The 27826-nt window shown below is 48.3% G+C and overlaps 1 protein-coding gene and 1 long non-coding RNA gene across 5 annotated transcripts in view; both read left to right on the forward strand.

The window, feature by feature from the left end:
* The window catches only part of LOC144151392 (uncharacterized), a 458541-nt gene that overhangs the window by 45021 nt on the left and 385694 nt on the right, over positions 1-27826 (forward strand). Inside the window, exon 2 of one of the 4 annotated variants that reach the window (XM_077682433.1) lies at positions 2769-2923. The exons of 2 other annotated variants lie outside the window; for them this stretch is intronic. The gene's annotated coding sequence lies outside the window, so the exon portion shown is untranslated. The remainder of the gene's footprint in view (positions 1-2768; positions 2924-27826) is intronic. One more of the 4 variants, XM_077682434.1, reaches the window with a different exon arrangement.
* On the forward strand, positions 11073-15610 carry LOC144153985 (uncharacterized). The gene is made up of 2 exons (XR_013319423.1): positions 11073-13445; positions 14347-15610. It is a non-coding gene; the product is annotated as an uncharacterized LOC144153985 (long non-coding RNA).

The raw sequence follows: 27826 nt of genomic DNA on the forward strand, positions 1-27826 counted from the left end.
ATATGAATTGCTAAAGACAGTCATAGAAACGTCTGAAGATAATTAAGACAGCCATAGAAACGTCTAAAGATAATTGGGCCAAATAGCTAAAGACAACGATAAAAAGGGTTTTCTAAAGCGGACCATACAATATTTTTGCATGGGGTGCGCGGCTAGCCCCCAAGCCCTGCCGCCGCCGCCTCGATGTCCTTAATTCTGCACCTCTGCCACAGCTGGCAATCTCCAGCACCTAATCTGGTGCTGTTCAAAATCCGCGCGCTACACAACCTTGAACCAGATGTTTCTTCATAGATCGACCCTCGTACTCTGTAACTCTCCACAGTTCTCTAGGAAGCGGTCTCTGCTCTCAGCCCCTGTCAAGGTTGTGCCTTCCCAGGCCTTCCCCCCCTTTAGAAATAAAGGCTCACGAATTGACTCCTCCTCACGCAGCGGCTGTCCTTATCGTCGCCCCGTGTACACCTCCGGGGCTGCCGATAAGGTGCGGGGATGAGTCAGCCGTTCTCTGGCTTATATCGCGCTGCCTTGAGGGTGGCGATAAGCGCGAGCTTCTCTGTGGTGGCGTCACCCGCGGAGACTTTCGACAGCGCTCTTGTGTAGAATGACGCCTAGTGGGAGAGTGCACGCAACCGGCTTTGCTCTTCTTCTCCGGGCGTTTGAGTACGGGCAGTTGGCTGGCTTGGAGCGCGTTCAGCCTAATACCAGCGCCGATATAAAGGGACTCTGGGCGAATTGGCCTCGACAATTTTGGCATTTTTAAAAGAAGTGGCGACTTCTCCTTTAGTTCTAAAAAAAAACTCCCCCAAACCCACACACACACACAAGAAGAGTTACCAGGAAAGAGAAAGGCTGTGTATAGACCGCGCACGTCCACCCGCACTTCGCCAAAAAATGCCGCATCTAGTACTGCTACCCTTTACCTAACGTAAGGTTACGTGACCTAAACTAACACAAACATAGCGAACATAACGGACAGAAAGCCATCGTTTCAAAACCCTAAAACTAGCCTGCGCCATGAAAAATGCCATTAATACGAAGACTTGAAACCACCGCACTTGGCATCTCGACCCACAACAGCAGACGCTCTGGCCAGTCGCCGCGCGGCCCGCTAGCTTTGGCTGCAGCGCCGTCGGGCGGCCAAAGAGCGTCCGGGCATTGTTGGCCCCAGCTGCATCGGTGTAAGCGTCGCCCGAGCTTCGGTTTCCTTCCAGACGAGTTCCCACGCGTTCGCTTTGCAGTGTCCAGGTGGCAGAAGCTTGGTGGGTAACTGCATTGTTTTGAGGCCACCTGGCGATGCTTTCGAAAACATGGAGTTTTTTTTTATTGCGCCATTTTGCCACAGGGCATAGATAACAGGAAAACAATAGACAAAACAGTACAGGGGAACGACAAAGAAGGAAAGCAAAAAAAAAGGGAAAGAAAGAAAGACACACAGTGTGAGGCGGGCGCACTACAGGAAACTATAGAGTCCAATTTCGGAAATAAATTCCAACAGTTTCTTGTAAAGTGGGCCGTGCGCCCACCCATGAATATCTGGAGGTCGCCCTGGCCGATGTCCTGTGGGCCCCATGTGTCGGGCTCGGGTTGATTGAAGCCCTGGACACGTCCCTAGCAAATGTTCCAATGTCGCTTCAGCAACAGGGGCAGGGCAGTAGGGGCAGGTCGGGGAGGGATCTGCAAGACTAGAAGTCTACGTTGCTCGCACAGCAGGCGTCAGTGCGACGCCCAGGCGGATTCTTCGAAGCACGACCTCTTCACGACGGGTTAAGCCGCCAGGAAGGTCAGACCCACGCGGAGGGAAAAGGGCACGCGTGGAGCGCCGAAGAATATCTTTCTTGATGAGTAGGGTGTCTTCCAGTGAGAGCTGTAGAAACGGGAGGGGGTACACCACTTGCTGCGGGTGAGCGGCTGAGTCGGCGAGGGCGTGCGTGGTCGTGCTCCGGCGGGTCCAGAGGACGCGAACAGGGCACGGGAATGATTGGAGTATCTGGTGCACCTCGCATGTAATGCCCAGTGAACTGTTGACGCGCCGGAGCTCTCGAGCAGCCTGAGTGGAATCGGTGTATAACACCAAGCGCGGCGGTGGGGCAGCGCCGAGCTCAGAAGCTAAAGCACACAGGCCATCTCGAATGGCAACTAGCTCCGCCAACAGAGAAGGAAGTGGCGCCTCTGTGAAATAGGAGCATGTCTGGTTGATGGATGGCATAGTGGGGCAGACAAGGCTTGTGTGGAGGATGCCGTCGGCTACCCCTGCGTCCACATGCGCTTGAAGGCCCTCTGGCGAGTCAAAAGGGAGCGGTGGGTTGGCCTGCTTCTCTTGGGGGTGAATGCTTTTTATGCAGCCTAGAGGCCGGTTGTCCGTAGCTTGAGGTCGCTGCCTAGGAGGGGGCTCCGCTAAGCGAGGTAGCAGAGGCGAAGCACGATCGTAGTAGTGTGCAAGTGCTGCCGCGGCGGGAATCGATTGAATTTTTAAACGACGAGCCGATCGACGCTGATGTATGATTTCATCCAGCGTGTTCAGTTGCGCTTCGGCTTGAAGTGTCGGTATAGAGGTCATGCGAGGGAGTTCGGTGATAACTCGCATTGCTTCTCTATTTGCAGTTTCTAAGCGATCCCAGTCGCGCAAGGTGAGGTGTTGGAACTGGGCTTGGTAAACTAGTCGAGGCTGGAAGATGGCACGCACTAGCGTACGCATGACTCGAGAGCAGGCACCCCCTGACTTCTGGCCGGTTCGGCGGAACAAGTGTAACATTCTGGTGGCCTTTTGCCAGGTGCAGCGGACCCATGAGGATGCCGACCCAGCTGCACTGATTTCCAGTCCCAGTATACGCATATGATCAGTGGCAGCAAGGGGTTCACCATTCAAGAACAGGGATATCGGTGACTGCAAGAGCCGTTCTCGACCACTACGATTTGTGACAGACATGTAAGTGTTTTAAGTGCGAATGCACTTTATAAGCGACCCCGAACCTTCCGCCGTCCGCATAGCAACAGGTGCGGGTGCGCGCGCTTTTCGTCTTCCTTAGCAACGGGGGGAGATGGGCGCGCGCTGCCTGGCCGCTGACATGGCACATACCCACGTGGGAGATTGGCCAGGAATAAGTGCGAATGCACTTCTTAAGCGAGCCTGAATCGTCGCGCTCGCATAGCGCCTCCTCTCCCCCCTCGCCTCCTCTCCTAAAGCCCCTTTACTACTCTCCAGCTCGCAACACCCTCTCTCGGCGCGCCAGCCAGGCCACTACACTATATAAAAAAAGCAGCATCCGGCGCCAGGTTTCGATCTGCGGACTTTGCGGCCGCAGCGCGACGCTCTACCGACTAAGCCACGGACGCGACGTTGATATCAGTGTTAGTAACGCGCCATATATCGTTAACGCATTCAAACTACGTCGTCAGCGGCGTGCGTTGGCGACTCAGCGGCGTTATAGCGGCTTGATAACTGCGTGGTGTACACGTGATACTACAAACCCGCTAGTTCTGCATTCTCTCACGTGACTGCGCCTCCTCTCCCTTCACTCCGGTCGGCGCTTCGCAGCTGCGGTGCGCTGCGGTGCGGTGCGCTCCTCCTCTCGAACATACACGTTAATTCACCAAGATTTCCGCAGAGGGACAAACGAGGCGTGTTAAGCCGAACGTGATCACGAGGGGGTGTTAATGTAACTAACGGGCAAAATGCCACCAAACTTCAACAAACTCCCCCTCATAGCATCACAGGGACAAACGAGGCGTGTTAAGCCGAACGTGATCACGAGGGGGTGTTAATGTAACTAACGGGCAAAATGCCACCAAACTTCAACAAACTCCCCCTCATAGCACCAAACTTCAACAAACTCCCCCTCATAGCATCACCCCGTGCTTCGCACTTCCTCATACTCCCCTTCGGGGAAATGCGGGGGAATTTTTTTGCATATGCCACATTTATATTTAACAGGTTCTTGCGAGTTTTCCGTGTCCTGTTCAGGCTGTGGGCATGAGGAACGCATATGGCCGGGCCGAAAACACCGGTAGCAATAGACCACGCCTGACTTGTACGGGCGGAATCGCAGGATACCACCAATATGTGATGCGAGCTGGGGCAGAAACCGGGCCCTGAAGGGTGACTAGGCATGTTCGGCCGCGACCCATGTATCGGGCTTGCAAGATCTTGTGGGACGTACATGTGAGCGTAGCCGCAAGGGTTTCCGGTGACTCGTCGGGGTCGACGCCGAAGGCGACATACCTGCGAAGGTCGGAGCCCGAAATCAGGTACGCTTGAACCCCCACTGCAGTACGGGCGGGCAGGGGGATCTCTTTCAGGCCGCAAAGACGGTCAACATCTGCTAGCGAACGCACCCACACGGAGATGGTGTTGGTGGGACGGTGAATGGCGAAACCTTGGAACCCGTTGGTTTGGAGGCAGGAGTCCAGGGTGGCTTGAACGACCCTGTTGGGCAGAGTCGTCACGTTGAAGCACTCCCGTGGTTTAATCGCCACTTTGATTGATTGATTGATTGTAGGGTTTAACGCGCCGACGCAACGCAGGCGATGAGGCGCGCCGTAGTGGAGGGCTCCGGATTAATTTTGACAACCTGGGGATCTTTAACGTGCGCCGAAATCTCGCACACACGGGCGTTTTTGCTTTTCGCCTCCATCAGAAAAGCGGCCGCCGCGGCCGGGAATCGAACCCGCGACCTCGTGCTCAGCAGCGCAACGCCTTAGCCACTGAGCCACCACGGCGGGTTAATCGCCACTTTGTACAGCGGCGATACCCCGGGCGCCACCGCAGGCACTGCAGATGCACTGTCACGTTTACGCACAAATGTGTCCTGAGTCGACGTAGCAGGCACTCCCAATGGTTGCTCACATGCTCGCCTCTTAGAGCCACTCGGACCACCATTACCCGTTACGGTAGTTGGTTGTTCCTCCATCGGATCCGGCGCAGCAAGATGTCGAACGGCGGTAGTTTCAGTCTCCGTGCTGTCGCGCTGCACCGCCGCGTGCATGCAGAGTGAGCGTAGCCCTGGTGTTGCCATGGCAACCGCGGCGCGCCTAGCTCTGGGGCCGGCGGTGCCCGCGGACGCTAGGCCTACTCGGCGACGATGAGGCAACGCTGGCCCGAGGGCCGCATCAGCGCCTCGGGCGTCGTCACTGACCGGTCGGTGAGGGGCCAGGGGTCTTTGGAGAGGATCACAGCAAGCTGGGCAGCAGTTCCAAGGCTGATACACGTAAAATCACCAAAACCGACGGAGCGAAGAGCGACGACGTGTCACACCCTTGGCTTGGCTTGGCTTCCCTCCAAACATGGAGGTGGAAGCGCCAGTTTTACAAAAACGCGGAGACCTTAAGCGCTGCTTAAAAATTTCAATGGGACAGCAAGCGCGGGGCTCCCAGCTATCGCGCCAGCGATCGCGCCGGGAGCCCCGTTACAAGACAAGCCACTCGACGAGCCTCCTCGGGCTGCAAGGTCGAGAGGCGTCACAATCGCCAGCAGAAGCTTCCCCGCACCCGCCGCGCAGAGCATTCGCGACACCTTCGCAGCCGCAGGGTAAACTCTGACCACGGAAACATGGAGGTGGAAGCGCCAGTGTGCTGCCGTGGTCAGAGTTTACCCTGCGGCTGCGAAGGTGTCGCGAATGCTCTGCGCGGCGGGTGCGGGGAAGCTTCTGCTGGCGATTGTGACGCCTCTCGACCTTGCAGCCCGAGGAGGCTCGTCGAGTGGCTTGTCTTGTAACGGGGCTCCCGGCGCGATCGCTGGCGCGATAGCTGGGAGCCCCGCGCTTGCTGTCCCATTGAAATTTTTGAGCAGCGCTTAAGGTCTCCGCGTTTTTGTAAATTTCCATCCTTGCACGACATGATACGCTAGAGGCCCTGCAGTGGGCCTAGACGTGCTGATGATGACCACGACGTGATGCGGATTTAACACTCGCAAAACACGAAAGCAGCCACACAATGCCGAACCAACACGGGGACACTGGTCTGCTTGGCGGCAATTAGCGCATGCGATTGGAAAGCGCGAAATACCTTTGCCTGTATCTGTAAGCCTGCAGACTTTTTTTTGTGCGGTGTTGCTATAGGTATGTTAATTGGTTGCAGGGCTTACGCGCAATCGCAACGCAGGCAATGAGACGCGGCGTGGTGGAGGGCTCCGTATTAATTGTGACCACGTGGGGATCTTTAACGTGCGCCGAATTTTCTCGTACACGGGGCGTTTTTGCTTGTCGCCCTCACCAGAAAAGCGGCCGCCGTGGCCGGGATTCGAACCCGCGTCCTCGTGCTTAGCAGCACAATGCCTTAGCCATTGAGCCACCGCGGCGGGTATTTAACCACTGGACGTCACGGCGAGGTAGATACTTGCCGGCGGGCGGGGTCTCCGCACTGGACAAAGCAGCACAGGAGCGCGCGGCTCCAAGTCAGCAAAGGACTCATCACGCTATGGAGGGTGAAGGTGGCAAACGAGATGCAGCTTCTATCGAACAGTGAAGTGCTGCCCCAGGAGCGGACTGGCGAGCTTTGGCAGTCTGCGTGCACCGAAAGGGGCGCCGGAGCGGACAATTTTCGCTCGCCGTACGCACCGTGTGTTCCGTGATTACCGTGTGAACCGGGACCCGGAGCGGGCATGGCGAGGCGGAACGAATGCGTCGTTAGAGTTTAGCGGGTACGCACGGCACACAGGCTAGAACCCCAACGTTACCTCTAAAAGTGGCGGCAGGCGGACGAACATTCATGCCATGGACATGGCCTCCGAGATTCGCCCGCGCACGTTTTGCTCCTGCCGTCCCAATCTGCCGGAGAGAGCGTAAGTTGAAAAGGGGCGTGGCCACGTCTTTTGCCGCACCGCGGCGCTCGCCACCTACGCATCAACTATTCGGCGGCAGCTTGGCGCAAGCGAGTACACGCGCGTTTTCGCAGCTTGCAGTGAAATTGAGTCGAGCAGCCAGGTTTAAAATGTATCATCTTGACGAAACAGCGTAAAAAACGGGGACACTAGGAGAGAAAGACAACAGGACGACGCTGTACTCACAACTATTTTTTAATAAACTGCACCACGCATATATATACTATGTCCCCAAAACCCACGTGCGCTCACAACATGACGCACATCGAGATTATCACTACAAAGTAACACCAAACTCTAAGTCACGGACTTATCTAGAAATAAGAATTCTTTTTCATGTAATGCTATCGACGGCTCACTTATGCAGATATCGCCTCTTTTTCTAATGTGAAATGCTTCGATAACTTCCCTAGTGGTCTGATTAGTGTGAACCGAAAGGATGGTGGTGTCATGAAAAAGCGGAAAACACCCATGCTCGGAACAGTGTCTGGTGACACTGCGTGGTGCGTGGTGCAGTTTATTAAAAAATAGTTGTGAGTACAGCGTCGTCCTGTTGTCTTTCTCTCCTAGTGTCCCCGTTTTTTACGCTGTTTCGTCAAGATGATACATAACCAGTACCAACTCGCCCAAATGTTGATCCTTCTACAGGTTTAAAATGACAGTTACAAGACAATAATCAATAACTTTATTATGGTTAACTTAATAATATGAGGCGCGCAAGTACAAAGATTAAGCAGCAATCACCCAAACGAAGCACAGTCGGTTCTGGCGCATTGCTGCGGTATCGCGTCCTTATTTTTTATTGTTTAGATTTTTGGATGTGTATTAACACGCGGTGCCCTTCAAAAACCCCTTACGTCCTCACCTAACATTATCTGCAAGAGTGGTGACTTGCATAAACATCTGTCGCGTAAGTACAATATTACGATTGCTTTTAATTGGTATGCTTAATATCTCTTTTGTAAGCATGCAAGTCCGACACAAGCCAACCGTTGTGCATTCAGGCACCACCGTTCATTGCGATGCGGTGCAATGCGGTTCATTGCAATATGCGGTATTTGGGAGGTTTTAGTAAGCGCTTTGTGAACTAATATAGCGCATATGCGCGGCAGTTAAAAAACGCTAATCATGCGTTGCAAAAAACTACAGGATACATCACAGCATATGCAGCTGCATAATTATTGCGTGATGTGCGACTTATACATGTCGGTGTTTGCAATTGAGAATGCTTTTTGTTTGTGTACCTGTGCGCGCAGGAACTATGTTAGATTAGGGCACTAATCTAGCTGAATTTGGAACTATTAATTGTGCTAACTCCGCTATTATTATATTTTGTAAGATCACTTTTAAAGGTTGTTATTTATTTTTGTTGTCTTTTCTGTTTTCAAGTTCCGTTCAATTACAATTAGGTCGATGTACGCTATTTTAAAGATATTGTTACGCGGCGGCAGGACATAGATGAGACGAACGATGTAATGGGGTGGAACGATCTATTTACAGTATTTACAAGCGGCCATGGCCGAGTCCGCTGAGTCTGCACGCGCCCTCTTCCACGTCGTCTTCGATGCCGAGCTATGCCGCCATGGGGCATTGTCCACTGGTCCCGTGACAATATTAAACATGTTATCTTCTACGCGAAAAAAGGGGTTTTGTTTTTACGATATTTTTATACGCGGTTCCGTAGTTCTTTTCAGCGCTCTTTTTAGCCTTCTGTTTTTGGAAGTTTTATTTTGTAAGGTAGCCTTTATAATTTATTTTTTATTTTTGGTTCTTTTAAGATTCGTTACTACCAATTAGCTCCATCCACGCTACTATAACGATTAATTAAACGTGATAACTCCACCAAATATACTTTTTGGCGCAAATGCGCAGGGGGTTACACTGTGGTCAGTTTTTGATTTTTTTGTGTGTCCGTCGTTAATTTTTGTCAAATCTTTTATTCTTGTCTTCGCTTTGCGTGGCAGATGTATAGAACTCTTAGTTTTTTATTCATAAGTTTATCTTTATAAATTCTTTGTAGCTTTTCTTGTTTTTAATATCCCGTCCGATCAATTACCTTTATTCGCGCTATTATAACAATAAAATCTGTTAACTCCAACAATTATGAGAATTCCTGTGCAAATGCAGGGCGTCGGGTACCTGTTCGCGCGTTTTTTTTATTCACGCTTTTGTCATTATTTTTGCTGCTCCTTTATTTTTGTCTTTGTTTTGTCAAGCAGCTGTATAAACTTTTTGTATGTGATTATATTTCTATATTTCTATACTTCTATATTTCTTATTTTTCTGTAATTTCTGTACTTGGTTTTTCTAAATTACGTTCGACTAATTATCTTTACCTACGCTTTGTAGCGATAAATGATATTAACTCCGCCAATTTACATTTCAGTGGAAATGCATGGCTGCACATTTGGTGCCATACGTGGCGCAGTTGGGGGTTGTGTTCGTTCGCTTTAGAATCAGCCAAGAACGATACGCTACTCTTATTCTAAATGCCATTGCATGACTCATGGCATAAATCGTATATTACAGTTAAAAGTTGACTTCCGCTCTGTGGAAGAGTGCAAGTGACGGGTGGTGGGGTCCCTTTACGCACCAATCGACCTGCAAGGGCGGAGGCCTGTGCCTGGGAGGGGTCGAGTTCTTGCCTGTTCCAATGAAGGGCACATCCATTACAGGTGTTCTGTGCCAGCATCTTCGGCAGGAACTGAGAATAAATGCGGCAAATAAAGTAGCAAATACACTCGTGCCAAGACGAGAAAAAACTGCAACGTTGATATGCCGCGAAACGCCGCATAAACAGCGGCCCAACGGGCTGAACGATGCATTCGATGCATAGGTGTGCACTGCCGCCTGGCGGAGCGTGGGGGAATCAGCACGTTTACAAAATTTGGCTGGGGCGCACGGCGATTGGTGCGGCCGGAGCAAAACGCGCGCGGGGGAATCTCGGAGGCCATTCCATGGATGACCCCCGAAAGTGAACGGGGCGTCAAGGTAGAAACCGCACGAATGGCTCAGTTAGTTCAACGCGTGCGCTTCGGCGGCAACTTTGGGGAATGTAGTGCACAGCCGCGCCGGCGTGCAGCAGTTGTCCCCTTGCAGAAAACGGGTGTGCAGTACTCACATCGTTCACGCAAAGCTTGCTAGCGGAAGAGGGTGGGCGGACGGTAAACGACTTTAGGTCAACGCATCCAGCGACAGGCAAGAAGGGCCTTTACAGAGCAGAGAATGTGTTCAACACTACCGATAAGATTAAGCAGTGTCCCCCTTTTACAACTGTTTCCTATGCTGGGTCGAACCGGCAAGAGCGTTGAAGTCTTGCCCAAGGATTTATACACATACCACCAACAACCCCCCCCCCCCCAGAAGAATTTCGACCCCCCCAGAAAAAAACGATTCCACAACCACTAGCACCCCGCCCAGAAATTCGGACACCTCCCCCCCCCCCACCCCCTAATCGAAATTCTGGATAAACCCCTGGTCTTGCCCCCTTCGCGCGTACATATTCCTGGACTAGTTAGTGCTCAAAAATTTATGGCGCATGTGAACAAAGACAAGAAAGACCACGGGGCGAATTAGTTTTGACACACTTAGCGCACTGTCACCGCCAATGACCACGTGCTGCAGCCATTGTCAAAATTTTAGATACGTTCATGATTTTCTAGTTTTTGTTGACAACAAAGTTGATAATTTCGCCCCGGTTGTTAACCATTTAACCCTGTTTCGGCAATTTTTTAAGCAGTTGGAATTAGCACATGAACGATATGCTGCAATTCCTTTACCTCACAATGACACTTTCCGAGCAACATATGTGTCGGGCGGGCGAACAAGCCTGCCTTACCCTGCAACCGTTCTACAGCAACCAAAAGAGGCATTGCTAATATGGGCTTCAAGAATGTCCTTCAAAAATTGTGCCATCATTCCGTGCAAACTAGCCCAAATGAGAAATCGTCTTGCAGCTGGGTACCCTGCGGTTCTTGTTTCTGTAGTCGAGGGCACACTCGAGAACATAGAGGCCAGTCAGAGAAAGCAGAGAAGAAAAAAAGTAGCCGTAATTTCCTGTTTGCACAATACATCCCATCGTCTGGAGAGATTACCAGTTCAATGAATGTAGCAGTTGCACCTGACAAAATGAATCAACATTGAATTAGGACTAACCGTTAGCGCAATATACCCGCAGTGTATGCATCGGGCGTCTTTTGTATGATGTGTGTGTAGGGGGGGGGGGGGGCTGTCGTGCGGGAAGATGTCTTCACGGCCGGTTAAGGTCTGCTCACTGCCACGATTACGACTGCAGCGTGCCACTGTGAGTCATGCGTTGTCCGAGTGACACATACAGAGCAAACTGTGCAGGCAGAGCTGATCACTGCAGGAGCTAGCAGGGTCGCGCCGTCTTCACATGCCTGCTGGGCATCAGCGATGAGTGTGTGAAAACTAGTTAAAAGTAGCGAAAGTCCTTGTCCGGACGCGCTGTGAATTTTGCAAAGGTGTTTCCTTTCTGAGGGTGCAGGGGAGAGGGGAATTTCGCTTCGCTGATTATTTGGGGACGCATTATTTGTGGACGCTACCTTAAATAAGGAACCGCGAAATGAAGGGTAGGTGAAAAGGCCACGCTTCGCCTTGTCGATTGCGTTTCCAACTTGATTCCCACCCTGGATGATTGGCAAATATGCTATAAATATTCCGGTGGTACGAAGCTGCTCTAATTTTTCGGGCGGAAGGCACGAATGCGACCAGCCCTGCTACCACGGCGGCAGGCAGCCCTCGACGTTCTCTACAGTTAATAAAGTTTTAGCAGAGTGGACAACCGGTCCCGGTACGGTGCCCGGTAAGCGACCGGCGCTACTGCGCATGCGCAGAGGCGGTAAAACTGGTTGTACGCATGCGCCGGTGTACCGGGTACCGTACCGGGACCGCCTCTCCGCTCTGCTACAACTGTTTAGTCTTTCTCTTTTGGAAAAAGAAAATTCGGCACTCGTGCACGTTAAATAAACCTAGAACGTACCAGTTCCGTTGGCGCACTTTGTGACTACAAAGTTCAAAAGTTTAAAGTTCACAAAGAAGCAGTGCATAACGACAAAATTGTTTCATAGGGTTAATTGAAGAAAAAAATCTGTCTACAGCGAAACTTGGGCTTAATAGCTTAAACATTTTGCAGCACATAAAAATGAACAAGCGAATTTCGGTTCAGCCCCCCTCCCCAGTAAGAAATTGACCGCGTATCAGGATCCTCACTTCGTTGCGAATGTCAACGAAAGACGATAGTCGTCTGGCGCCCCTACCAAGTAAATGCCCCCATTCCCTTTACCGCTCACCTCTCATGCGGCTCTTTCCCGTATCGCACCTGTCAAGATAAACGCTCAAGTCAATTTAAATTTATCGCGTTCGCGCACTGCTCCACGCCCGATGCCAGTGCTGCCGTACGGCGGAGACGCACGTGAATCAAGGCACCCTATCTTCACGTGCGTCGTCTAGTCCCCTTTGTTCCTTTTATGCCTCTAGGGAAACCACGGCCGACCTCTTTTGTACTTTCCTGGACGTATTTTTCATTCAATCAACCATCCGTGTATTTTTAATAAAGGAACGTTGCGAACATCTCTTATGTGTTGACGTCTTGCCTCAGATATGCGTATTTTTTTTTGTTTTGGCCCAGCAATGTTGACAAGTATGAACATTGCCACGTTAAGATTTGGCTGCGGGTATACAAACCTATTGTTCATCATCTGCCCTAACTTTGGCCAGGCGGCTGAATGGAGGGACAGGCAGGCAGACAAACCAAAATTTCCGCGTTCAAGTAGCCCAAGAAAGATATCGTTCCGGCGTCTCTGCCCTCGCCAGCAGGGGCCGTATTCTGCTGGTCATCCGACGCGCGCCGGAACGATTTCCGGCGCCCTTCCGACGCGGTTGTTTAGAGAGAGGAGAAAGTGGGCTCTCACGATTGGCTCGGAGCGGAAAACGTCAGCCGGCCTACGTCACGCGGCTATATTTTGGCCATTTTTTGGTGACGTCACGTAGCCAAAGGCTCCCGCTCGTTCTCCCGCGACCGGCGGGTGAAATCCGGCGCGGTTAAGAGCGCATCGGATTGTACGATGGCTGCGTATATGACGCCTGTGTTCGCACTTTTGTTGGAGCTGCTGGAGGAGGATCCCGTGCCTGAGCGTCGACTGAGTGACGGCGACTTTCAGCGCCGTTTCCGTGTCAACAAGGGCCCGGCGCGGATGCTGTGCGACGCACTTAACGAGCACGTTAGGCCTCGAGGTGCGACGGGGCTATCTACGGAAGCGAACGTGATGTGCGCTCTGAGGCTCTTCGCTACCGGCAGCTTTCAACAGATTGTCGGTAGCGGTGATACTCTTGGCATGACGCAGCCGTCGGTCAGCCGCAGCATTCACGCCGTTGCCAAGGCGCTGAAATTGGAAGCCCTTATCGGCCATCGAGGTGCAGCGAAGTGTCAACAGATACGAAGGTGCTGTGCGTGCTGTGTCCCTCTTCGCAACTGACAGTTTGCAAAGCGTTTTCTGCCACCATGAAACACTGTCGCACCCCGACGCCAGTCGCAGCGTTCACACTGTGGTGTCGGCACGTACGGAGCTCCGATACACGAGGGTTTTGGATACCCCGGCGACGTAAGCACGGTGTAAGTACTACTTGTTTCTGGCTACGTTTGTTACGGAAGCAAAAAATTGTTTTGCATCGAAGGGAAAAGGAGCGCGATGTCTGAAAAGCAGTCACTGAAATGCGTTTGTTTTGAGCGGTGTGGTGTGGTGGCAGTGATCTCCCATAAATTTCGCAATTGTGCATGATCAAATAGTGTGTCAAAAAAAAAAAAAAAAAACTTAGCAGATGCATGCATATGTAAATAATCTTTTAACTCTCTGGCCTATGTTCGCTTAAGTGAAATGATATCGAAAAGGTATGTCAATAAATGTAGCTAAAATGAACACGTTCAGAGGTATCGAATAGGGTGGCGTCTTGAAAGAAAAAAAGCTTATAAAGAAAGATAAACAGGTGTATTGTGTTGGTCGTCTAACTGACTTCATAAAGAACCGTGTAATATATGCGTAACGTATATCGCCCTCGCCCCGCCCCCATCGTGTGTCAACTGCTTCGGCGCCTTCACTTCGGCTGAGATGTTTCCCCCTGCTTGACACATAGTGAATAGGTGACAAGTTCAGCTTGTCGGCTCGTTTTAAGGGTTTATCGATTTCGAAATGCGGGGTGGGGAGGGGAGGGGTTGTATTTCGCAGTTGTACCGCATAGATGGGTGGGAGGGCCCTTATCTATAGTTGTAAGTAACCAATTTTCCTCTCAGGTCGCCTGCATGCTCTAATTCCCCTGCTACGCGAAACAGCGACGATTAAAAAAAAGGCACATACAACACGGCGATGTCGTTTGTCGTTGCATGCAGTTGCGGAGTGAATCAGTTCCAAGTAACCTAATTCTTTATATTCTTGCTCTTGTTTATTACCTTTTCCTTTTTTCAAACTGTGTGCTTGTTTAATGCTTTAGTACATATTTGTGTTATGTATTTCTTTCAGGTGTGCGACGCCAGTATGAAGGCCCTGACCGTGACTGCCGACTACAGTGCCTTTGTGTGACTGGCTGTTCACTTTTGCCCGTGACGTGTAAAGCCTGGCGAGTTCTGGGGTTGACGGTGGCCACCTGCTCGAGTCGTGGCTCATGACACCCCCTGCTCGTCGTCCAGGCCCCAGACACCTGAAGAAAAGTACAATGCCGCACATGCTTCGATGTGCTCTGTCGTGAAGTGCAGCATTGCAGTTCTCAAGAGCTGTTTTCCTTGCCTGCAGTAGCACCAGCTTTTCTTCATAGGCCTCTTCTGGCAGCCAACATTGTCAGTGTGTGTTGTGTGGCTGCCTGTTGGAACGACTGACGACAATAGCTGCAGCAGCACCAAGGGACGAGGGCAGTGATACAGACGATGCGGCTGATGAGGTGCCTGCCCCCGACAGGAGCAAGAAGCTCCTGAAGGGCAGGGCAACCAACGCATCTTCAGACAGCTTTGTGGCACTAAACATGTCATTTTAAACTTTCGTTTCTGATTGTGTGTGGTGTGCAATGTTTGTTTTGTCGGGAGAAAATTGTTTTGTTGTTGTTTCATGTAGCATATACTTTGCCCTGACGCGACATTGTTTCCTGTAGAGAAGCTTCTTGACGTTTTGTGTTTGACATGGTTGTGTGAGGACAACAGAGAAAGTTGCTTTGCTTTCGACCACTATATACTATGTCGTGACACGGTGTTGCTTAATCTGGGATAGGCCGTGACTACTGTTTTGATGGGTCGTGAGGCCTTGTTGTGGGTATAGAGACCGGTCAAGATTCTCTTGAGAAAATTCTGTTTATTACACTGTAACCGTCATTCTGCTGTGAAGCAAAGAATGATGATGCATGTACCACAAACAAAAAAAAATAATCAGTATACTGCGGAATCTTCTGGACACAATTAGTTCAATCCAGTCAAGAGTTATATTATGACATAGCACAACCATTGCACGGTGACTTTGTTTGGAAATCTCTGACAGATCATTTTACTTAAGAGAACACGATATGCCAGTATGCATCTCCACTGTTGATACAAAAAGTAAACATGCTTAAAATATTGGAGGCTGTCTCTTAACAAAGAGTTCACTGTCATGGTTTACTCTGACATTCTCATGATAAGTGGAAAAATGGTCACAAAAGTTTCATTTACCCCACCATTGCATGTATTCTAGCACTCAGTGCTTTGATGACTGCTTGCTTAGATTTTTAAAGTGATATTGCGATTTTTTCTTTCATGAAGGACACCTGCTTGTAAAAAATAATTACGATAAGCCAACAGCAGCATCTACAAAGGCGTATTGAATTTTTCCTCAATAAATCAGGGTGTTACAAGTTATGTTGAACTGTTTCCTTTTCCCCTGCATGCAGCAGCACCGTCCAAGAGTAACCAACACTGGGAAAAAATAATCGTGACAAAATCAACTATAGCATTTCTGTAGTACACAGCCTTATTTAAAGTGCACAGAAACCAACGTAACTTCATTGCAAAAATAAAGAAGGGCACATTGATGTTTGTGATGCAATGCCAAAACTGCTTTCTCTACTCCAGCTTGTTAAAGTGCTCATAGTTGGCATCTATTCTTGTTGAGGCCCACAGTACTGGTTGTTTGTTCAGGGCCTTCCACAACCAGCAGCTCTCCAGCTCCAGTGTGCCTGAAAATGTGTTCATTATGAGCTTAACGGCCAAAAAACAATAAGGGGTTGAAAATTTGGTCTCTATCTTAGTTAACGAAGCGTATTGCGGTATACTTTACCTATTTAACCCTGAAGGGTAGAGGCATTAAATAGGAAAATGGAATTACAAAATATGCTAACGTAAGAATACATTGCAGGTGCTCAATTACAAAAATTGCACCTCATTGCACAGTCACTGAGTTGTACCTATGCTTGTAGAAACAAGTGATTATTGTGGATGGAAACAATACCTGCGGGAAGGCGGTTTGATTCTCGGGATGTTTTAAGAAAAAAACTGAGCAAACTACTTCAAGTTGCATGCTTAAGCACCAAATTTGTGGGCGTGGTCGATTTGACGTGATACAGGCTTAGGCTGTTAGAGCAGTTCGTCACGCAGAATAGCATATTAATATAGCTCATGAAACAAAGCTAGGCAGGAAACGTATCCTCGGGTCGCTAAAGTCTGGAGGTCAGTACTCTCTTTCATTGACGTTGCACTTGCACCCCTGCTTTCATTAAAAAAAAAATTAAAACGAGCTTGCCGTGATATTACCGCGAGCTATGTATGGGTTTGTTTATTTATTGTTTGTTTTTATCGCCCGGCCACGCCTGGCTCTGTTATCTGTGTCCGCGAAGCGCGTCTTCCATTCTTTATTTTTATGCCGCACGGGCTATCTCATTCAGATAAGCAGACTGTTTCGCCCTAACGGCACTAGCCCAGAATAATCTTCTCTGATCTACAATGTTCTGTATTTCAATGGACGGTTCGAGAAACATTTGCGCCGAAAGATAAAAGCGTGCAGAGCAGACGCCGCGGCATTCGATTCGACGACACTCGTCTGCACAAGTCACTCTGTTGACCGCTGCTTCGCCGCCTCTGTATTTTTTTGAGTTGTTAGGGGAGCACAAGTTCGCCATAATAAACTTGTTTTTCCTTCAAGACAACTGCGTCATCCTTGGCTTCGTGACAATATAAGTACGTAATCTGATCGTGCGCAAAACGCGCACACATGCGTTTTGAAAAACGGGTTTAATTCACTGCACAAGCGAGAGTGGCCGAACAATGACATGGCGTTAGAAAATCGATCAAAATATCGCACTCACGTCACAGCCGTCTTATATATAACTGCCGGGCAACAGCGTACCGTTTACGTCGCTTTTCGTCCCAAGAGAACGCCCTTGTGGGACGAAATTTTTGCGCAGCAACTGTACTGAGCGTTCAAATATGCCTCCTTTAAAAACAGCTGTGCCGCGCGCAGCGCTCCCTGGCGCCTCATAACGGAACAAAGTAAAAACATAAATGCGTGTAAACCTGTTAAACTAGCATTAGCAGCAACGGCAGTGCCCGTGAAAACACACAAACAGGAAAGGCTTTGTTATATCTAAACATTTTTATTAATTTCGCTTTAGCAGCATTTGAAAGTTATGAGATTGTCCCCGAAGGCGATGACGTACTTCCCGCGATCTTCGAGGGCGGGGCGGTTGGCTATTTGCACGTCATTTTGACGTCACGAACTTCCGACGCGCGTCGGAAGGGCGTCGGATAGCAGAATACGGCCCCAGGTGCTCACAAGGGGGAAACACAGAAACCAAGCGCTATTTAAAAAACACAGGACGAGGCGGGAACGGGACAAGCGCTAAACTTACAACAAAACGTTTATTGCAGAACCAGCGCCTATAAACACGTCTGGCTAGCATGAAGAGAGGAGGAAGGAAAGGGAAACATCAAAACGATGGGCGAAACAAGAAATACAGTGACGTACCGCCTACGACAAGAAATCCAGCTCAAGTTTCGATAAGGCTACAGACGGCCTGCTGACGCATTGATCGGCAGACCTTGCTATCTCTGCCTCTTCCACAATTTCTCTTGTCAGGCCCGAGCGGTGAAAATACAAGACGGTTGTTTGGTCGTACAGAGGATGACACGGGTTTCCCGCGACACATTTTTTACAATGGGCAGCCAGCTGGCCGTCGGTGGCAACGCTCCCGGCCTTGTTCCTGTGCTCTTGTAGCCGAACGTTTAAGCATCTGCCGGTCTGGCCGATATAGTGTCTGCCACACGACAGAGGAATTTTGTAGACAACGCTACGTCGGCATTTCACAAAGGCGTCTCTGTGCTTCATACCGCATCGGTGTCCGCGCACGCGTGGAGCAGCTCAACCTGCACAAAGACAAAAGCTTCTTAGGCGACGTGAACACGACCTTGACTCCTGACCCAGATTCCGGCAGTCGCATCGACAGTTGGCGAACTAAGACGACAAAGCGAGCCCATAAAGTATTCTGCACTTAAAAAGGAAATGGCCATGCGGCCATTAGCTCATTTCCCGCGACAGGAGCTATGATGTACACGCAAATTAGGCAGGGCTTATAAGCTTGCCGAACGAGCTATTTCCGCGTAAATGTAGCGCACATTCGAGTAAGAATTGTGGGGTGAACAAATATAAAAGTTACAAACGGACTGGTAAACACCGAAGCAGTTAGTGCGGCACTTTGCCGGCTTTCGGCCGACGTTTAAGATAACCAGGTGGTGAAAATTGATCCGGAGCTTTCCACTATGGTGCGCCTAACCACCTGTGTAGCGTGGGTGCATTGAACGCCATAATCAATCAATCAGCACGTATTCGTAACAACGCTCATATATTACACAAAAAATGCGGACAACAGCGAAAAATTAGATTCCACACCGTGTTGGCGGTGAGATGTTTGAGTGGCGCCCCCTGGCTCTGACGTCGGCTTAGGGACTCGCGCCGCTGTCGTCTGCTACACTCCGCTTGTGAGGGGCAGCAGTGCCTGGGCTAGAAACCGCCCACTTTGATGCTTTAGTGCATTAAAATGTGTCTTTCCGGTAATCTACTTATTTTTGCTAGCTTCTGACACATATAAATAATTTCCAGGTGTATCCCCCACAAGTTTTCAACACACGAGGAGAGAGAACAACTTTCTTCAAAGCATCGGTCAGAAGGTCGTGTGTAACTCGTCTTTTCTAGCTTATTTGCGAGGTTCAGCGCTTCGAGGTCCTCGATAAGTATTCAAAATTCGTAGGCTTCCCTACAGTATTTTTGCGATGCTCTTATGAACAGTCTAATGCTACGTACAAAGCAGCGGGCCCCTACACGCGCATCGCACAGCAGGAAATAAAGCGGCGGCCTTCTATTTCTTTCGTTGTTGTTGACTTGTATAATATTGTTTTTTTTTGTGCCCAACGCATTAATTTTCTGCGCCATCACAAACGTCTTATTAGTAGGTTTAGGGATGTTTGGGAGGATCACAAAGATGGTTTGGATATTTTCTTCAGGCTTCTCGTTGTTTCTTGTTGTTTGGCGATTTTATTTCATTTGAAACTGCTGGCAGTGAAGAGTTGCCGAGGTGCTGAGGCAGAAAACGACTTGTATAACCATCTCACTAAGCCCGTTTGCACCGGCAGCATTTGGAAGTAAGGTACAGAAGACTCTCGATGAACGGAACTTCAAGGGACCGAAACAATTAGTTCCGTTTACCGAGATAAATGTATGAAAGCGCAAATTTATGTGCGTACACACTATCAATACCATTTCATGGAACTCGAAGCATCAGAGTGCCCGCAGGGGCACCTTGTGAGTTGAAGGTGACGGTAGTGGTGACACCGCGGGCCCCGAGCCCTTGTGGGTTGGACCCACCCACGCCCCAGCTGTGCGTGGCTTAGCCGTGTCCAAGGAAAATGGAATCCTGGTTGCTGAGTTGACGCTGAGGTTGTTTGTGGACCTTTACGGCCCCTCAGCTGAAACAACACGCAACTTCGGCCCCTGCTTCTTGCAGACGGCACCCCAGGACTGACCCGCCCTGGGGAAATCAGCCAGTCGCCTTTTCCTATCCTTCCTCTCTCTCCTTTCTCTTTTCTATCACCTTTCCATCCCTGTCCTGTCACCTATTCTTTTCCTGAACTTCCTTTTTCCCCCTCAGGTGGCAAGGGTTAACCCTGTTGTTATAATCAGCCTTGATTAGATGTCATGGGGTTATAGTAGCGCTGTATGGTTAGCGTGACAAAGTCACGTTCCCTTGTTGGGCTCCGTGGTGGGTGACCAGCACCGCTGCCGAACATTTCACTTCTCATGGATAAGAAGAAAAAGCTTGACCCTGATCGCCCTCCTAAACGGGGGCGCACCGAAGTTAATGCCTCGCAAAGTACGAACAGCAATCGTTCACTGACTGAGACGACCTTCCCGAAATTTCTGCTGATGCAATCTGACGACCCTCAGAAGCCCTTGAGGAAAGTGTCGCCGTTTGCAGTAGCCAGAGAGCTGAGAAATCTACTTGGACCAAGTTACAGTGTTAAAAAGCTGCCAACCGGGGATCTCCTTGTGGAGATCCAAGCAAAATTTCAGTCAGATGCCCTGCTGTCAATGAAAGAACTAGCAACACACAAGGTTCACTTAACTGCCCACCGCACCTTAAATACTAGGTTGGGGGTAGTGTCGGATGAAGACTTGATTGATGTGTCTGAAGATGAGATTCTGGAGGGGTTTAAAGAAGAACAGACAAATGTTATTGGAGTGCGAAGAATAAAGATACGCAGGAAAGATGAGGAAATTGCCACAAAACATTTGGCTCTAACCTTCAACTCCACCACCTTACCCGACAACGTACACCTAGGCTACCTGAATCTACGTGTGAGACCGTACGTACCAAACCACAGGCGCTGCTTCCGCTGCCAGAGGTACGGGCACACACAGCAGTCATGCCGTGGAAAACCGACCTGTGCACTGTGCGCTAGCACCGAACATGGAAATGACGCCTGTGATGTAGAAGAAGTCAAATGTGTGAAATGCAGTGGTGAACACCCCGCGTACTCCAGGAAGTGCCCACGCTTCCGACAGGAGAAAGAGCTGCTAGCGATCAAGGTGAAAGAGAATGTGCCCTTCCAGGAGGCTAAACGACGCCTGGCCTTCAATCAGAAAGGGTCCTTTGCTGAGGTAGCCCGTCAGGGGGTGGGGCTGCCTCAATTTCCGGCACTGGCGTAGTCCACTCAGGGGAACTGCGCAGAACCACATCCCCCTAAACGAGTCAAGCCGGCAGCCAAGCTCCCGGCCACCAAAGAAACTGGTGTGGCTTCTAAGCCACCAGAAGACTGCGCAGGCCCCACCCCTGCCACACCATCGACCTCCTCTCCTCGGGTGACGGTCGACGTACCTCAGAGGAAGGCGCCTTCAGGAAGTGGCACTGCTGCAGGTGCTGCTCCTGGGCGGCAACGACCTGGGGACCCCCCCGACCCTCGGCAGAAGCCAAAGGGCCGGGGAAAACCACCTGGTCCCCCTAATGGTATTCATGGAACTGAAGGCAGTGCAAGAGAGGTAGAGGAGGAGATTGAAGTGTGCCCTAGTGCCTCTGGGAGCATGTCTTCATCCACACCTACTTGACTTCGAAAGCGAAAACTCTAGAAGACACCCATATGGTGCAAATAGTCCAATGGAACAGCCGTGGATTATTGCACAATATAGATGATATTCATGCAATTATACACAAATATGAACCCAAAATAATAGCCTTGCAGGAGACAAATCTAACGAAAAGACATGACAACATCTTTCGCAACTTTCACCTCCTTCGAAATGACTGAGAAGACTGCACCCGTGCCTCCTGTGGTGTGGCCTTGGCTGTGGCACCAGGCACAATTCTCAAGTCGATACAACTTAACACTACGCTGGAGGCTGTTGCAGCACAAGTCTATATTAACAAGCTTGTCACTGTTGTGTCTTTGTACCTGCCACCATCAGATCATGTGTCCTTACAAGAACTTAATGACCTCGTTGAACAACTTCCAGCTCCAATAATTAGTATGGGAGATTTCAATGCTCATCACTACTTGTGGGGAGGGGAAAGAATAGATAGCCGGGGAAAACTCATTGAGCAGTGGGTAACTACCAACAGCTTAGTTGTTTTCAATAACGGAGATAAGACGCATTTTTCTGCAGGTAATGGAAGTTTCTCTGCTCTAGACCTTTGTGTTGGGTCGCCGGACCTCCAGATGGATTATAAGTGGAGTGCTGTGAATGATCCATATGGAAGTGATCACTTTCCTGCCTTGTTGCGCGAAGTGCAGACCCTTCCTTCCCTCAAGAGCTGTTCACCCCGATGGTAGCTCGAGAGGGCAGATTGGGAAAGATTTAAGGAGTTAGTTTCCTTTGATCGATTTGACAGCAGCATGTCCATTGATGAGGCAAAAACCTACATCTGCGAGGAACTGCGAGGAGGAACAAAAGTTGCGATCCCCCAAACATCTGGACGGATTCCCAAGCAACCAAAGCCGTGGTGGAACGATGCGTGTCGCGAATCCCGGAAAAAGCAGAACAAGGCATGGGGTGTATTTAGACGGTACCCCACCTTAGAGAACTGTCTGAGCTTTAAAGCAGCCCGTGCTGCCGCCCGGAAAATCAGAAAAGTGGCCAAAAGGAATTCATGGCAAAGCTTTGTAAGTACAATAAATACTGCCCCTCCCACAAAAAAGGTCTGGGACCATTTGCGTAAAATTAAAGGCAACTACAGACGGTTCAGCATACCACTTTTCTCTACAGACGGTGCGTGCAACTTACTGGAAACACAAGCAGATGTTTTAGGTGCCCACTTTGCAGAAGTCTCTAGTGATAAAAATTATACAAAAGAATTCCTGGCACATAAAAATAATGCTGAAAAGTTCAAGATTAAAAACTATAGCAATAGCACAGAGGAATATAATAAAGAATTCACTTTGTATGAACTGAAACGAGCATTAGCTCAGTGCAAGGCTACCTCCGTCGGCCCCGACATTATTCACTATGCCTTTCTGCAGCACTTAAGTGATGGGTGTTTAGAAGTGATTTTGGAGTTCTTTAACAAAATCTGGAAAACAGGTAGGCTGCCTAAAGCATGGAAAAAGGCTATAGTAATACCATTACTGAAGGATGGCAAGCCCCCAGAGTGTCCATCAAGCTACCGACCCATAACTTTGACCAGCTGTTTGTGCAAGACCTTTGAGAGGATGTTCAATTTTAGGTTGGTTTTTATTCATCAAAGTTCTGGTTATCTAGATAGGTTTCAATGCGGGTTTCGGCAGTTTCGGTCTATGACTGACCACCTGGTGAGGCTTGAAACAGCGATACGAGATGCCTTTGTTAATAATCAGTTCTGCCTTGCCATATTTTTTGATATGGCAAAGGCTTATGATACAACCTGGCGTTATGGCATTCTCAAGGATTTAGCAGCAATGGGAATCAGAGGGCGAATGTTTTCATGTATTGAAGATTTTCTCCAGGAACGAACCTTCAATGTAAGACTTGGCAATACACTATCCCGTACATTCCCTCAGGAAAATGGAGTTCCTCAGGGCAGTGTACTGAGTGTGACCCTTTTTGCCATCAAGATAAATTCTTTGGCAAAGGTTATTCCCCGGCCAGTCATGTACTCCCTTTATGTGGATGACTTTCAGATCGCTTTTCGCTCCTGTAACCTCTCGATCTGTGAAAGGCAGGTCCAAACTGCGGTAAATCGGTTACAACGATGGGCGGATGAAAATGGTTTTCGTTTTTCTCCCGAGAAGTGTGCATGTGTGTGCTTTACACGAAAACGAGGTATGCATCCCAACCCTGATATAAAAATTAAGGATGTACCCGTTCCAGTACACCGCGAGCACAAATTCTTGGGTGTCTAATTTGACTCGAAATTGGCATTTGGAGCTCATATAAAGAAGCTCAAAATGACCTGCATGAAAACGTTGAACATACTGAAAATTCTGTCGCACAAGTCATGGGGGGCAGACCGCACATGTATGCTAAGAATTTATAGCTCGATGGTTCGGTCTCGTCTTGATTATGGCTGTATCGTGTATGGGTCAGCCCGCCAGTCAGTCCTGACCTCACTCGACCCAGTACACAATCTGGGCCTCAGACTTGCCACAGGTGCATATCGCACCTCCCCCATCGACAGTCTCTACGTTGAGTGCAATGAATGGCCCCTGGAGTACCGTCGAGTATACTTAAGTGGAGTATATGCAGCCAAAACAGCATGTATAAAGGACCATCCCTGTGCTGGTGAAGTGTCTGAGAATAGGTACAAGAAACTGTATGCAAACAAGCCCAGAGTGGTCCGCCCTCTTGCCCTTCGTTTGGAGGAATACATGTCTCGGTATTCGTTCAAGATGTGCCCGTCAAACCTTCTGAGTTTTTCGGACGCTGTGGCCCCTTGGGACCACAGGGCCGTCGAATGTGATCTATCGTTGTTAAAATACGACAAAAAGATGTTTCCACACCACATTTTCCGCCAAGAATTTCACGAACTTAAAGACAAGTACAGTAACTGTTGTCACTACTTTACTGATGGCTCAAAAACCTCCTGTCATGCAGGTTTTGCTGTTTTCAATCCACCTGTGACAGTAGCAAAGAGGATTGCTGATGAGAGTAGCGTTTTTACTGCGGAAATTCTTGGTATAACCTCAGCTGTTGAAGATGTAATAGCAAAGGGAGTACAAAAAGTGGCCATTTTTACAGATTCTTTGAGTGCCATACATGCTGTAACCTCCCTTGTCCCTTCAAAGAACGCAGCTGTGGGTGAGCTAAAAAACCGACTGTGCTGCCTTACATTAGCAGTGGTCAGAGTTGTCCTTTGTTGGGTACCAAGCCATATCGGCATCCCAGAAAATGAAACCGCTGATGAAGCAGCATATGAGACCAAGCATCTTGAAATAACAGAGTTAAAGCTTCCCTACCAGGACATTCGAAACAGCATACGAAAGTCAATGAAGTTGTACTGGCAGTCTGAATGGGATAAACAAACCAGAAATAAACTACATCTAGTCAAACCTTACGTATCTGAATGGAAAAGTTGTAGACATCGAGATCGTTTCTTCGAGGTTATTTTGTGCCGGCTGCGTATAGGTCACACCGTGCTGACACATGGCTTCCTGTTGAAAAAGGAGCAGGAACCTATTTGCGAGCACTGTGGAGAACCTCTTACTGTACTGCAAATCTTAATAAGTTGTCCATACCTAGAAGCGGCCCGCATTAGACATTTTAGAGCTTTATACACCTTTTGTATACCCTTACACCCAATGCTTTTACTTGGTGATGAACCAATGGTACCTTTCACTAAAGTTTTTGAATTCTTTAGAGACACTGGCTTTTTACACCAGTTTTAGCTACTTCATCTCACGGAACTGTTTTTAAAAATAATCATTTCTATATTTATGATACCTTGAGCAAAACTTTTAACTTACACTGATATCTTCTTAGCTTGTGTTTGGCGCATTATAACCGAAAGGTTGCTGCGCCATTAAACCTCAATTTCATCATCATCATCGAAGCATCAGAAGGTGAATGCAGCTGATAGTTTTTCAGAAAGCATGAAAACTAAAAGAGGTTTAGGCACAGCACTCACACAGTTAATTTGGCAACAATGAGTCCCTGAGCATCAAATGCATCAAATATGTTTGTTTGAGTCCTTGCAACGGCATCTTCACGGAGGCTAGAGGCCTCAAGTTCGCGAGTGCTTACGAGCCACCGAATGTAGAGGAAGGCAAACTTAGGAAAACTTAGGAAGGTAGAGGAAAACTTTAAAAAGGTTTCTTTCAAACAGGCGTCAGGTAGTCTGCGTTAACGGCCAGACGTCACACCCGGTTAATATTAACAAAGGTGTACCCCAAGGCTCAATCTTGGGGCCTCTTCTATTTTTGACGTACATTAATGACTTGCCTCAGTGCTTAACAACTTCACAATGTATCTTATATGCCGACGACACAACTATCTTCTCCAGTGATAACGATGTTAGTAATTTAGTGTCTAAATTGCAAGCTGACTTGTTTTCACTACAGCGCTGGTGTTTATCAAATAAACTATCCATTAACGTTAGTAAAACCTGCTTTATGCTTTATTGCTCCCCTAACAAGACACTTCCTACTTTTTCAAGTCTCTATCTAAATTCTAAAAAAATTGCCTTTTGCAGCCGTACTAACTTTCTAGGCGTTGTCATTGATTCGAACTTTAAATTTGATGAGCATGTAATTTCAATTGTTAAAAAGGCGTCTTTCGGTATAAGGGCATTGATTCGGGCGCGTCCATATTTTAACACTCAAATCCTTCTGGGCTTATACTTTGATTTCGTTCACTGTCATTTAACCTACTGTATAACATCCTGGGGTAGCTCTTACGCCACCCATTTGTCACCCCTCGTTACATTACAGAAACAAGCTATTCGCGTCATCAACTCTGTACCCCGTCGATCTTCTTCCTTTCCACTATTTCAACAACTTCGGGTTTTGCCTCTAACTCAAATTTATCGGTACAGCCTCGGTATCTTATTTTTCAAAATTCTTAATCGCGAACTCGTATTAGAGGTTTTCCCGGTTCGCATGATTACTAATACGAATAACACGCGTTTTTCGAGTCAAAACAATTTCTTGCTTCCTAAGATTCGAACTAATTATGGTAAGCATACAATACTGTTTTCAGCGATATCTTTTTGGAATTCTTTACCCAGCTATATTAAAACAAATTCTTTCTATAAGTTCAAAACTGTACTTAGGAACTACCTGCTTGACATTTAAATTTCTTGTGGTATATTAATGTTCAATTTTTTATTGTATCTCGTTGTTTATATTTTGCTTGAAATCTACTACTTGTTATACCTGTATCTGAAGTTCTATTTAGTTTTTTTGTCTCTGAATACATAGTTATGTATTGTTCAATAGTTCTGTATAGTTTTATAGTTTGGCTTTGTATATGTAGTTCTTTATGGTTCAATAGTTCTGTATACCTTTTTATTTTTTTAACGTCGCTCGTAATATTTTGTGTATCGTCATCGGAGGTCCTACTTACGGCTTCGGTCTTGGGACCTCCGTCTGTATTACAACCCATATATAAATATGTATACATCCCTGAATAAAATTGAATTGAAAAAAAAATTGAATTGAATTGAAAGGCAACGCGGTAATGAAGCGCGAATAGCACCACGATGGCACGAACGAGGCAATAGGAGCAGAGCCCCGTAGTCTCGGCGTCTTAAATCGAGACCATACGACTGGAACAACAACTGCGATGTTGCATTCGTTGCGCTAACACGGCTGACCACTAACGAGACGAGGCTTACGAGGGAGAAAAAAAAATCACGAAACAGCCGGAACCGTAAAAAGCTGATTCTCATGCCAATTGGTTTCACAAGAAGTTCCATTTCTGGTTCCGTTTAAACGGCCACGTGGAAACTGTAGTTCCGATTGCCGAGAGTTTTTTTTACGTTATCTGAATACAAAACCAACCAACGTACTGGCTACTGTTCCGTTTAAGCGGCAATTCCGTTTAAGCGATTTTCGTTTATCGAGATTCTACTGTATAAGGGAAATCACTGCAGTGTTCTAAGTGGCATCACATGCTACTTATGTGCTTGAATGGACTTTTCATGGCAGCGCCACGTATGGGATGTTTTGTTCTTTCACTAAGGATGTGTACATTTTCCTCCCACTACAGGTGTGCTTGTATGTTATTTTAAGTCAAAGCTTGCAGTGTAATTCAATGTATGTAATATGTAATTTAAAAATTATAATTGATGGTGCAGTTCCAATTTTGCAACACATCCCTGGCTTGGTGTCGTGTTGAATGTTATCAAAAAAGCAGCCGTTGGGAGTTTTGTGCATGTAGAGTACACTGCTTATACCGAATGCATGTGTAATAATCTCAGGCTCATTGTAAGCCACGACAAACTGTGACTGTCATATCACGGGTGTGGGGAGATCATTGAATGCGGCTTTGTTTTGATGTGATAAAGAAGACTGAGTGTCAAGTTTGTCGA

This window comes from Haemaphysalis longicornis, unplaced genomic scaffold, assembly GCF_048455015.1.
Source record: "Haemaphysalis longicornis isolate Haplotype H1 unplaced genomic scaffold, Haemaphysalis longicornis Haplotype H1 scaffold_9, whole genome shotgun sequence".
Classification (NCBI taxonomy): Eukaryota; Metazoa; Arthropoda; class Arachnida; order Ixodida; family Ixodidae; genus Haemaphysalis; species Haemaphysalis longicornis.